Here is a 13,967-nt window from a genome sequence, read left to right as displayed (position 1 = left end):
TTTTCAGAGACATGGGGCAAGGCTGGAAAAGTGATCATTTTTAGTGGAGAAAGTTAAGGAAAATTTTGGGGCATGTTCCCTTTCGACATCAGGAGGCCAATGGCAATTCAACCAGTTTTCTGGAGCAGCAGTGATCATTACACACCAGTGACTCTTAACAGTGAGGGATGTTAACATTTTAGAATGTTTTGAAGGTGGGATGAGGGGAGAGTGAGGAAAAAAGGAAGGAAAGGAAAAGTAAACTCGATTGTGGGATCTTCTCTCACACTCTTTCCTTAAATAGGATATTTATTCATTCATCAAACAAGTGGTTATTAAATACCAGCTAGATGTTCAGCGTACAAAAGTAAATGAGGGCTGGGGGCAGTGGCTCACACCTGTAATCCCAGCACTTTGGGAGGCCAAGGCGGGTGGATCACCTGAGGTCAGGAGTTCGAGACCGGCCTGACCAACATGGTGAAACCCTGCCTCTACTAAAAATACAAAAATTAGCCAGGTGTGGTGGCGCATGCCTACAATCCCGGTCACTCCAGAGGGTGAGGCAGGAGAATCGCTTGAACCTGGGAGGCAGAGGTTGCAGTGAGCTGAGATCACACCATTGCACTCTAGCCTGGCAAGGCTTTGCAACAAGAGTGAAACTCCGCCTAAAAAGTAAAAAAATAAAATAAAATAAATTTTAAAAAGTAATGAGACAGATATAGACCCTGCCTTCAGGGGGCTTACATCATGAGGGAAAAGGAAGTAAGAAACAAGTCAACCAAAAACAAAAGACCTACAAATAAACAGAGTTAAGACAAGGAATAACAAGGAATCTTATACAAAGAGTGACAGAAGATGTCTCTGAAGAGGTGACACTTAACTATTATCTCAAAGATAAGAAGAAGTCAACCACGGTGGGATGAAAAGTGAAGAGGATTCAAGGTAAAGGAAACCAAAGACAAAAAGAGTCTGAGATGAGAAAAACAAATAAACAAATCCAGAAAAAACTTGACCTGGGAATAGAGTAGGCAAGAGGCATGAGAGGTTGTAAAGGTCATGAGTTTTTAGAACTACGAGGTCTTGTGATTCAGATTAAGATGTTTAACTTTTATTCCAAGCACGATGAGAAGTCACTGAAGAAGTTTAAAGAGGAGCAACAAAATTTGATTTGCCTTTTTCGAAACTCAGTAAAGAAGAGAATGGAAAGGGAAAGACTGGAATTAAAGCAAACAATTAGGAAGCTGTCAAAACAGTTGAGAAAAGAGATGATGGTGGCCTGAAACAACCTAGATGTCCAATGATGAACGGGATAGATAAGCAAAATGTAGTATATACATGCAATGGAACATTATTCAGCCTTAAAAAGAAAGCAAATTCTGATACATGCTACAACATGAATGACCCTTGAGGACATCATGCTGAGTGAAATAAGCCAGTTACAAAACGACAAATACTACATGATTACACTTATATGAAGTACTTAGAGTAGTCACATTAACAGAATAGAAAGTAGAATGGTGGTTGCCAGGGGCCGGGGAGGCAGAGGAGTTAGTGTTTAACAGGTACGAAGTTTCAGTTTTGCAAGATAAAAAGAGTTCTGGAGATGGATGCAGCAATAGTTGCACAATGATGTGAAAGGACATAATGCCGCTGAACTCTACTCTTCAAAATGGTTAAGGTGGCCCATTTTATAGTTGTAATTTAACAGAATTTTTAAAATTAAAAAATAAATAAATGACCACGCAAGCTGAAACTATGCAAAGCAGTCTTCGCAAAGGGGAAAATATGATTGCTTTGTGACCTTTAAAACTTTGTCAAACATTAAAAGCTTTCTTCTTAGATGCGCCACGGCTTCGGTAGCAATGGCAGCTCCAGCCGGGCGATGCTAGCACCTCCCCAGGAGACCGTTGCAGTCAGCCAGCCCCCTTCTCCATGGGTAACCATGTGCGACCAAAAGGCCGTGATCAAAAATGCGGACATGTCGGAAGAGATGCAACAGAACTCAGTGGAGTGCGCTACTCAGGTGCTGGAGAAATACAACAAAGAGAGGAACACTGTGGCTCATATCAAGAAGGAATGTGACAAGAAGTACAATCCCACCTGACGTTGCATCGTGGGGAGGAACTTCAGTAGCTACGTGACACATGAAACCAAACACCACTTTTACTTCTACCTGGGCCAAGGGGCCATCCTTCTGTTCAAATCTGGTTAAGAGCACGGAATGTGCCACCCACCTGTGGTCCATCGAAAAACAAGGACTGCAGCCTAAATTCCAAATACCAGAGACTGAAATTTTCAGCCTTGCTGAGGGAACACCTCGATGTTTGAACTTTTATTGTGTTTTGTACAGGGCATTCTCTGTACTAGTTTGTTGTGGTTATAAAACAATTAGCAAAATAGCCTACATTTGTATTTATTTTCTATTCCATACTTCTGCCCCACGTTGTTTTCTCTCAAAATCCATTCCTTTAAAAAATAAATCTGTTGGCCGGGCGCGGTGGGTCACACCTGTAATCTCAGCACTTTGGGAGGCTGAGGCGGGCAGATCAAGAGGCCAGGTGTTCGAGACCAGCCTGACCAACATGGTGAAACCCCGTCTCTATTAAAAATACAAAAAAAAACAGCCCGGCGTGGTGGCGTTCATCTGTAATCCCAGCTACTTGGGAGGCTGAGGCAGGAGAACTGCTTGAACCCGGGAGGCAGAGGGTGCAGCGAGCAGAGATCACGCCACTGTACTCCAGCCTGGGCGACAAGAGAAAGACTCCGTCTCAAAAAATAAATAAATAAACAAATCTGTTGCATATGGTGGAAAAAAAAAGCTTTCTTACTGTTGTAATTTAAAATATTAGCAACATTTAATCAAACGTTAAAAGCTTTCTTACCGTTGTAATTTAAAATATTAGCAACATTGAGAATAAAGTGGTTTATTTCTTTATAAAGAAAAAAAAAGATGATGATGGCCAGAGTCTGGATGAAACAATGGAGATGAAGAGAAAGAGATGTCATCTGAGATATACTTTAGAGGCAGGGTCTTCAGGACTTACTGATGGATATCACATGGGAGGGAGGACAAGGAATTCTGATGGAGGTCAGGGTGGGTGATAGTGCCATTGACTGGGGTAGACAGAGAGAGTTAGAATTTGGGAGTAAAGCATTTCTTTTTAAATATGATACATTTGGGATGCTCATTAGACATCCAAGAGAGATGTCAGCTAGGCGCCTGGACTTTTGAGTCTGAAGCTTGAGGCCAGCAATACAAGTTAGGACATGATCATCAGACAGAAGGGATCCAGTTTTCTAGGGAGAAGCTGTAGCAAAAGCAAAGAAGTGGCCAATGCTTTCACACACCAGGGCAATGTGGATGCTCACGCTTAGAAAGCTCCATCCAAGCTTTAGAACCCTGTGACTCCAAATGGACAGAGAAGATGGTGGAGTCCCAGATAGTGAGTGCTGCTGTGCCCTGCTCTTCAATACAAGGGCATGCATGTGTTAGAGGTCCTGGACCAAGCAGCCCACTCTCTATCTGGCCACTTGGAAACAGAAAAGTTTGAAATGAGGCTTTTCTCCATAAGATTCCTTGAATACTAGATGTGAAAAAAAAAAATGAAGATGTTGCCAAAGAACTCAGCAAATACAAGAACAAATGTCCTCCACGGTAACTCTGCCACTAGGGGAGGAGAAGGTGCCACGAATGATACAACAAGAGCAGGAATTTCCTGACACCGCAGGCCATTTAATATTGATTAAAAGAGTAATTATTAAAGGAAATAATAATTATAAATGAGATAATGAGATTATTACTTCATTTAAGAATGTGAGAATGCTTGGTGGCCTGATGTGGGTGAGGATGCTTGCTGGGCTGCAGAGTGTTATTTAAAAGGTAAGATCTGCTCATTGTTGTCCATCAAATGGCAGAATGTGGAAAGGGGCTAAGGGCTCTGGGAACAAAGTCAGGTGCTTTGGAGACTCTCCTGCGATCACCAATCCTTCTTCTCCATGGCTGGTAGGGGACACAAAGGCACAGAGAAGGGAAGCAGCTGGAGTGGCTCTCACTTTACTGACAATGATGCCCATGACCTGCCTCCTACCACCCCTGCCCTGGACCCAAGCACTGTTCATGACAGTTCACTTTTGCCATCCTATAGATGAGGTACATTACCTCCTTTGTTCCTCTTATCAACCTTATGAGGTAGGTACTATTATTAATAACACCAGCATTTCAGAGATGACAAAAGCTGAGGCCAGAGAGTTTAAGTAACGTGCTCAAGGTCAGAGAGTAGTAAAGAGTAGTCTGGGATTCTAACTAAAATCTTTCTGATGTCTGAGACTGTTCACAGACAATTCATTGACTCATTCATTCAATCAACCAAGACAAATTAAGAGCCACCAATGTGCCGAGCCCTGACCCTCTGCTAGATGTTAGGGATATAACACTAAAAATACAAAAATTAGCTGGGTGTGGTGGTGTGCACCTGTAGTCCCAGCTACTCGGGAGGCTGAGGCAGGAGAATCACTTGAACTCAGGAGGCGGAGGTGGCAGTGAGCCAAGACCGCACCACTGCACTCCAGCCTGGCAACAGAGTGAGACTCCATCTCAAAAAAAAAAAAAAAAAAAATCTATTGTAACTCCTATAGCTGCCTTGTACATAGCAAAATTATATTACATTGTGGGTTTCTATGTATATGATTATACACTTAAGGTTTTAATTTGGTCAAATCAGAGAAGAAAATATATCCAAAAAAATCATAGTATTTTTCTAATCCTGTCTTGGAGCTTCTTCAGTTTTTAATATTCTGGGAACTCAGAAAAAGCAAGGAACATAGGTCTCTCTCCACCACCTCTGAGAGGCCCTGAGCTTGCATGACAGCACAGGTTACTAAGGAGCATGACCAAAGGTCAGGGGCAGGGTGTGGGGAGCCCACAGAGGCTTCCTGGAAGAGGCTGTATCTAACCTGAGTCTTAGGAGGATGCCTAGGATACCCTTCAGAGCACAAGCTCTTCAGGCAGCAGGCCAAGTCCCCCGTTGTTAACTCTAGTCATGGAACATCTCTGTCTCTGAAACGCTCTAAGCCTGAGTTTCATCTAGTAGTATCTACCTCAGAGATTCTGTAAGATGCTGCAGGTAAACCTTTTCATGAATAATAAGCACTCAGTCAATGCTATCTATTACCATCGTTATTTCTACCCATAAAGGTTCGGAGGAGTTAGCCTCGTCAAGAGAGAGAACAAGAACTTGCTGATTTCATTCCTGTGGTCATGGCATTCAGGAAGTGAAAGTGCAAAGGAGGAGGAGACCTTAGAAATTTGGGGAAAAAAAGGAAGCAGTGGTGTGAGCTTCAGCCTGAGACAGGAAAGAGCCTAGCTGGCTCAATGCCAGGCATTGGTTGGCCTAGAAATGAGTAGTGAGAGAAGGTACCGGAGGCAGGGTCAACACAGTGGACAACTTCAGGGCCCATTCCCATGGTCATCTATGTGAGCCATGCCCACGAAGAGTGTGTACCACACAGTCTGTGCAGTGGAAGGTGGCAACCTGCCTGTCTGGGTGCTCCACAGGCCGGTGAACAGAGGACACTACTGCTATAAGCATCAGCCAACGTGTCCTACTGCTGGTGTGGCCAAGTCATCTGGGCCATTTCAGTCAACAGGAGGCAGCACTGTGACCAAAGCTATGACCAACCTCTTTGGACCATAGGAAAACCATATCCAAGGGAGTCCAGTTGTGACGTGAGGGTCTGGTTTTATCCTAATTTATCAGTAGAGCTGCAGGCACACAAAACCTTTATGTTTAAAGCTCCTGCCAACACTTTCTATACCAAGAATAACAAGGATTAGAGGAAAACAGAGCTCCAGGCCACAAATCTCAAGCTTGGTGGGTAGCTCTACAATGAAGTCAGCTCAATGCAGATCTGTCTAGAAAAACACAGGGTTTTATTCCCCAGGTAGATGACGCAGAGGAAAAACTATTTCCCTCTTCCTCTTTTGTAAAAATCAAACTTTCCTTCTGGGTTGAACTGCCAACTCCCTTCAACTTGTTCCTGCCACTCAAGTCTTTGGCATCCCAAAAGGACTCCATGACACTCCATCCCTTGCATGCTTACACTCCCACAGCACTGTGTTGCACAACTCCAGGAGGTGCCATTCACATACAATGTGATATAAACCAAGTTCTCTTATCTGATGCTGCCCCTAGAGCTATTCACCGCCTCCCCGCCGGCCCCCAGCTCTGCAACAGCACAGGCCCTCCCACATCACCATCCACACTGTAGAAAAGCAAAGAAATGTTGAATGTTCAGGAGAAAACCTTAACTGGGCAAAAAGATCAAAGTAGAGAAAACACCTTATAGCCACAGGAATCCTCGGGCTTGTTCTTTACTCAACAGAATAGAAGAAACAACAGTGACAGGAAATAGCAATTAAGCTTGGGTGACAGGAGAATAGTAGTGCCATAGTATCTGAGGTAAGGGCAGAGAAGACCTCAATACATACCCTAAGGAAACTAGCAGTGGTCCCTTTAACTGTGCAATTAATTGGAGACAGGATAGGAAATACGTTTTTGGGATATGTTGAGATGCAAAGACTGTGAAAATCTAGATTTGGTGTCTAGAGAAAAATTACGGGTGAAAAGTTAGATTTTAGAGTCATCCAAGAAAAAACAATGTACGAAGCCAAGGGAATGAGTAGGTTATCAACAGGGGAAGTAAAAAGATAGAAGATGACTGACTCTTGGAGCATGCCTACATAAGGGAGTGGGGCTGGGGAGGGAGAAGTTAGACCCTCGGGTGACAGAGCCAGGCAGAGAGAGAGACAGAAAAACCAGAGGGCTCCAGGTTATGATGGCAAGAGGGAATTTTGAAAAAGAAGTTTTCTCTAGTGTCAACTGCTGAGGAGAGACATAAAGGGCCTTGGGTGGTCGCTGGTGACTTCAGAAAGCTTGCAGAGTTTAGCTTCTGGAGGGATGGATCCTTCCTGGCAGAATTCCTAGTGCTCAGTGCCATTACACAGAAAGAAAGTGTATTAGTCCGTTTTCATATAAAGACATACCCAAGACTGGGCAATTTACAAAAGAAAAAGGTTTAATTGGACTTACAGTTCCACGTGGCTGGGGAAGTCTCACAATCATGGCAGAAGGGAAGGAGGAACAAGTCACATCTTACATGGATGGCAGCAGGCAAAGAGAGAGCCTGTGCATGGGAACTCCTCTTAATAAAACCATCAGATCTCGTTAGACTTATTCACTATCATGAGAACAGCATAGGAAAGACTTGTCCCCATGATTCAATTACCTCCCATCAAGTCCCTCCTATAATACGTGGGAATTCAAGACGAGATTTGGGTGGGGACACAGCCAAACCGTATTAGAAAGCGACAAGCATTTGTAGAATAAAGTAGAACAGTTGAACTGGAAGCTTGATTGCAAGGAGTTAATAATAAACCCGGATTACAGTTTAAAGCTTAATGACTCTTAATACAGCTTTGTAAAAAAAAGGCAAAAAGTTACCAGCATACATATTGTTAATCCTGATTACGTGCTTCCCTGGAGGAAGTACTTTTCTGTTTACCTGGCACAGATTGAAGCTTGCCTCAGGTAAGGGGCAAGAGGCTAGTTCCTCGGATCTTCTCTGCCACAAATTCTCTGAATGACCACAGCACAAATGTAAAACCTTTCTGCTTTTGTTTCCACAAATTTATTAATTTGGGATTGATATAAAGTTATTTGCAAAGACCTTAAAAATATTTGGAAGATAGGAAATACACTTATGTAGTCTCAAGCCCCATGTGTTCTCACACATTTCCAATAAAACAAATACCTGGCAGGTAAACACCACTTCCATAGAAGCTTTTTATGATGCCTTCCCACCCTTTTTCGCAAGATTAAAACTGGGTCTGAGATTTTGATTCCCTAGAAAAAAGTTTCAGACCAAGAAAATACCTCTTAAAATCTCAATAAAACCTTTCTAAGCTCTACAAATTAAAAAAAAAAAACAACTCTAAACTTAAATTTGTTTACTATACTAGGATTAACACTCTATCATTCTCAAATTGTATTTTAAAGAGAAAATATTAATGACTATAACTAATATCTTGTGAGTGCTTACTCTATACAGTACTGTGTTGAGGCCTACAAATGCATTATCTTGTCCCATCTTTACAACAACATCCTGATATAAGCTGCTATTACTAATGACTCTTTTCCAGATGAGGAAACTAAGGCTTGGACTGGCCAACTTTCTCAAGGTCACACAAGTAGTAAGTGGCAAAGCTAGGATTTAAACCCAGAATACATCACAGATATTGTTAAGGATCTATTTTCATAGCTATATCACTGACATAAAAGTTTATATATATATATATGTATTTAATTTCTTAAATTGGGATTTTTAAAAACAGGAAATTATGGAACAGATGGTCAGCCTCCATAGGAACTAGTTCACAGGTTCTAAATGATGATCTTTTTCTACTAATGCATCCATCTGCCCAATTCCCCTAAATGAGGGTGGCCAACACCACTCACTTGCATAGAGAAGGACAGCGGATGCATGGCTGAAGCCTTGAACTTCCAGGCAAGCCCTGCTGCATCCATGCTCTAGAGACCACCTGATGCATACTGTTCTTCCCTCTTCCACCTTCACTGGCCCATGATTCTCTAGGGAAATACTGGCAGGTGTGAACATGTCTTAGGCCAGATTCCTTAGGAGGCAGAGCCTGAGGCGAAGCTTCTACACTAGTGTCTTACAGCAATCCCAGGGAAGCCCAAGTAAGAGAAGAGAAGTGAGATAGGGAAAGCAAACATAAGATGGAGTGGGCCTAAACTGGCCATGGCTTCACAAGAATCAGCTTGTTGCTGGGTCAGAGAGGCTGTTGGGAACTAAGGTACCTCAAAACCTTTCATTGGAGGGGCTGGTGCTTGGACAGGAAATGTACCTGCCAGCACCCACCTGTCTCTTATTCCCCTTTGGTCGCAGTTCACACCATGTTGGCCCAACTCCCCACATTTTGGGGGTGCATCTTCTAGATCCTTTAGCAGCAGATGAGAAATCCAGATTCCACACCCTTCAATGTGGTACTTCATCTGAGTCCTGAAGTAGTCAAAGGACCTGCAGTAGTAGCCTCGGATGGCAGAATGATTCAGTTCAGTGGCCCAGAGACAGGTAGGGCTAAGAGGGCTTGAGATGCACCTAAGAGATAGCCAATACGGAAAGTTAAAATCTGGATAAGAATCAATGCTGGTATGCAATGCCACATGTGTAGAATATAAAGAGATGATCTAATAGGTCTTGTTGGACTCTGGGTTATTTATGCTCATGGAGTTTCTGCAGGCTTTTAGAAGTCTGTCACAGAACATTGCCCATTCATTTATTCATTCATTCATTCATTCAATAAGCATTTATTCAGCATCTCCTATTGCTAGGGATGTTCTTGTGAAATTCTAAGAACAGAGAGAGGACTCCTATTCTCTCCTTTCTCAAGCACACTCAGAGCTCCCTTAATATTCTGTATTATCATAGTATTGACTAGTTGGAATGAACACAAATATCTCTTTTACCTGGTGTCTCAGTGTGTTTGTGTTGCTGTTAAGGAACACCCGAGACTGGGTAATTTATAAAGAAAAGAGGTTTATTTTGCTCATAGTTCTGCAGGTTGTACAAGAAGCATGGCACCAACATCCATGGCACCAAGATCCAGCCCCTGCCTTGGAGAGAGAGACAGGCAAATAAATAATCACAGTATGGTATGATCAGGGCAACTTCAGGAGAATGTAGCAGTGCGATGGGTGCACAGGAGTGACACCTAGCCCAATTTGGGGTCACTGAAGAATAACAGGGAAGGTAACAACTGGTTGAAAGATGAATAGAAATTAGTTCTGTGAGGCAGGGGTCACTGGTGGAGAAAATGGACATTCCAGGCTGGCAGGATGGCATCTATAGGAACAAAGCATGACAATACAAAATGGTCAATAAGAGGGTACCACTGCACTCAGCCATGCTTAACCACTCACGTTAACATGCAAAACTATTGTTTGCTACCAAAGGGTGTATGCAACCTCCCTGATTCCTACGTCCATCCCCAGACCTGCCCCCTCCCTAACCTCACACCTGAACATCACCCATCACTGACCCCAACCCCTGCAGTGTGTGTCACAGACAGGGTGGGATCTGGAGATGAATAAGGCATGATGTGAAGGGAGGACGAGAGGCTCGGAAATGAGGTTCATGTTCAAGGATGGCCTGGGATTCAGCATTAATGTTAGAAATAGGTCAGGGGGCAGGGATGGGATGAAGCACCGAGACGGTATGAAGATGTCTTTTTGTTACCCGACTTGGAATGTGAAGTGTAATAGTTTTTTCAAGGCCTCCACTCAAAACAGCTTCATTAAAAATGTATTATGCCCCTACTGAGTCCAGAAGATGAATAAAAAGATATGTTTTCTGAACCACAGGTGATTTACTTTGATGAAGCAATGAGCCAGAAGGAGAAGAGTAAGACAGGAGGCTGGGGAGCTAGGAGTCAGGTCAGACAGGGCCCAGTAGGCCATGCCAAGGAGGTTGGGTTTTGTCATAAAGGCAATGGAGATCAATTAAACAATTTAAGCAGGGAAATAACATGACCCAATTTGTTTTTTAGAAAAAGGTTATTCTGGAAGCAATGAGAGAGATCAACCGGACAGTGAAAAGACCAGCTAGTAATTAGAGTGATTAGGCATCGCAAGATGGGGGATAGAGAGGAAAGGTGTTTTTACAGCCATTTAGGATGTAATGTTATCAAGATATGGGGATAGAATCTTTTTTGGACTCATTGAGATTGTGGAAGTAAAGATGCCATAGGTGGATGAAAAAAACCTTTGGAAAACTGGATCAATTTTTGTACCATTTGCCACGACAAGGACTTCAAGAGGAAGAATGGTTGGGAGATAAAAGGGAGGTGATGAGCTTAGCATTAGGCCCAGTGATTTGATGGGCCTGTGGGACAACCACACTGAGATGTTGTCTTTAGGACCTGTTAAATAGGCAGATTAAGAGCTCAGAAGAAGAGAGATGAGTGCTAAAAACACAGATTGAGAGGCCACTGGAAGCTGGGGATTTGGACTGGGTCACTCAGAATAAGAGGAAATACAAGAACCAAGGCTGGAACCCTGGGGAAGGTCATTTGTGTTTGGCACAGGATAAACAGCCACTTGGAGGAAGTTCCTCATAAATGTGTTACCTTGTCACCATCATGAGGGCCTGGATTATCTTAGAACTCAGCAGAAGATCAGGTGCTCTGATTTGGACATGCTTTGTTTGGCCCTGCCAAGTCTCCTGTTGAAGTTTGATCCCCAGTGTTGGTGGTGGGGACTGGTAGGAGGTGTTTGGATTGTGAGGCCAGATCCCTATGAATGGTGCCATTCTCACAGGAGTGAGTGAGTTCTCACTTAGTTCCTGCGAGAACTGAAGTTGAAAAGAGCCTGGCACCTCCTCCTTTTTCTCGTTTCTGCTGTCTTGCTATGTGATCTCTGCACACCTGGGTCCCCTTTACCTTCCATCCTGAGTGGAACCAACCTGAAGCCCTCACCAGAAGCAGATGTTGGTGCCATGCTTCTTGTACAACCTGCAGAACTATGAGCAAAATAAACCTCTTTTCTTTATAAATTACCCAGTCTCGGGTGTTCCTTAACAGCAACACAAACACACTGAGACACCAGGTAAAAGAGATATTTGTGTTCATTCCAACTAGTCAATACTATGATAATACAGAATATTAAGGGAGCTCTGAGTGTGCTTGAGAAAGGAGAGAATAGGAGGCATTAGGAGAGAGGTCACAGATTTCTGGATGCCCAGTTTTCCAGCATTTGAAGAAGTGAAACCTTCATCTTTCTGCAGCATGGGCTTCAGTAAGTGCATGGGTTTCTGTGGGTCCACCTAATATTTCTAGATTTCCAGGCCAGGCGCGGTGGCTCACGCCTGTAATCGCAGCACTCTGGGAGGCTGAGGCGGGCGGATCACGAGGTCAGGAGTTCAAGACTAGCCTGGCAAACATGGTGAAACCCTGTCTCTACTAAAGATACAAAAAAATTAGCTGGGTGTGGAGGTACGCACCTGTAATCCCAGCTACTCAAGAGGCTGAGGTAGGAAAATCACTTGAACCCTGGAGGCGGAGGTTGCAGTGAGCCGAGATGGTGCCACCCCATTCTAGCCTGGGAGACAGGGCAAGACTCTGTCTCAAAAAAAAAAAAAAAAAAAAAAAAGATTTCTAGATTTCCAGCTTTCCAGCACTTGAAAAAGTGAAACCTTCTTCATCTTCCTGCAACATGACCTTCTATTGGTATACCTAAGGTGCGCTGCACACTTTTCTTGATATTATCACTACATACACAAGTCACCAATCGGGAAGAGTTCTCAAGTTAGGGCCAAGACCAAGATGTACAACTCAGACCTGAAGGCTTCTCCTTGAAACTGGTTCTTAGCCTTTAAACAAGAAATTATAGCTCTCTGAATCTCTTTGAGTTATAATTTAAGCCAGAGACTCTCATCTCTGGAAAAATACACATACATGCAACATTAATTATAATTTAAGGCACTTCACAGACACACTTCTCAAAGTCCTAGGGATCTGTGGACTCCCTGCTAAAAACTGTCACCCTAGAACAACTTATCTGGCTCAAGTTGCTTTCGGGCCTTTCAAAACAAAACAAAATTATTCCAGAGGAGCCCAGCAGAAGGAAGCCAGGCACTGTGGCTTCTACTGACCCTGAACTGATAATTCCTTATTTCCGTTTTCAGCAAAGCAGAGGATATGTCCTTCCCTTTTCTGAGAATCCTTCCCCTCCCTCTTCCCCCAACAAAACAGACGCATGGGCATAAAACCAAAACAGCCTGGCCAAACGTTAAAACGCAGGCTGCTGCAGTGGCCTCATGGGGCAGCTGCACAGGCGCCCCTGGCTGATCATGATGTTATCCTTGTGAACCAGGCCTCTCACAAACAAGAAACAGACGCATCCCAAGTTTGTGTCTGCTGACTGAAGGCAGGGGCACGTGGGTGTCTCCAACTGCCAGGGACAGCCACAAGGAACCAGGATACACTGGGTGGGCTTGGCACAGTGTGAGAGTCGATGTCTGTTGACTGAGGCCTGGCTGCTTTGGTAGAGTGGAGTCTGAGGTTTTGATACATGAAATGCACTACTGACATCCCCTATGTTTAAAGTAAATTCTAAGTGTGGAGAGCAAGTATGTTATGAAATGTCACAGCTTGCAGGACAAAAGAATTCTCACAGTATAAAATGTGAGCAAATGAGCACCTTTCAATGGTGACAACTCACTCATCCCCACACTCCTAGTTTATTTCCTTCTTTTATTTTTCCTAATCAGGCGTGGTGGCTCATGCCTATAATCCCAGCACTTTGGGAGGCTGAGGCAGGCAGATCACTTGATGTCAGGAGTTCGAGACCAGCCTGGCCAACATGGTGAAACCCCATCTCTACTAAAAATACAAAAATTAGCTGGGAGTGGTGGCACACACCTATAACCCCAGCTACCCGGGAGCCTGAGGCAGGAGAATCGCTTGAACACAGTAAGCTGAGGTTGCAGTGAGCCAAGATCACACCACTGTACTCCAGCCTGGATGACAAAGCAAGACTCCATATCAAAAAAAAAATTTTTCTGATGTGTGTTTTTATTATAAACAGAATACACTCTCATTAAAAAAAAATGGAAAATACAGAAAAGTATAATCACTGGGGTATATCTACAATGATTTGATTTAAAAACTTCCATCAGCATGCATTTCTTCAACTTCTCAGGGACACTTCCATTGTTTAAGGGTAAGGCATTCCTTATAGTGGGAGGAGAGGCTGTCACCACAGACAAATGGGACAGGATCCTTTGGCCTTGTGACTTCCTGGGCTCTCGTCTCAGTGGCTAAGAATTATGTATTCTATTGTTTTTTCCAAGTTGATGGAAATTTCCCACCATGTATGTCTATTCTCCTTACTTCCTCAATCTGAAAGACCAAA

At 43.5% G+C, this 13,967-nt stretch overlaps 1 protein-coding gene and 1 pseudogene across 5 annotated transcripts in view; one reads left to right on the top strand and one right to left on the bottom strand.

Annotated features, from left to right (window-relative positions):
- The window catches only part of STON2 (stonin 2), a 179,434-nt gene that overhangs the window by 153,236 nt on the left and 12,231 nt on the right, over positions 1 to 13,967 (bottom strand). The window contains exon 1 of one of the 5 annotated variants that reach the window (XM_032134788.2): positions 8,917 to 9,047. The exons of the other annotated variants lie outside the window; for them this stretch is intronic. The gene's annotated coding sequence lies outside the window, so the exon portion shown is untranslated. Of the gene's footprint in view, positions 1 to 8,916; positions 9,048 to 13,967 lie in introns of those variants that run through there. 5 annotated transcript variants of the gene reach the window in all.
- Positions 1,922 to 2,191, top strand: LOC116456157 (dynein light chain 1, cytoplasmic-like; annotated as a pseudogene).

Source organism: Hylobates moloch, unplaced genomic scaffold (assembly GCF_009828535.3).
Source record: "Hylobates moloch isolate HMO894 unplaced genomic scaffold, HMol_V3 SCAFFOLD_16, whole genome shotgun sequence".
Classification (NCBI taxonomy): Eukaryota; Metazoa; Chordata; class Mammalia; order Primates; family Hylobatidae; genus Hylobates; species Hylobates moloch.
The sequence above is the reverse complement of the archived record's forward strand: the minus strand, read 5'-3'. Positions and strand labels throughout refer to the sequence as shown.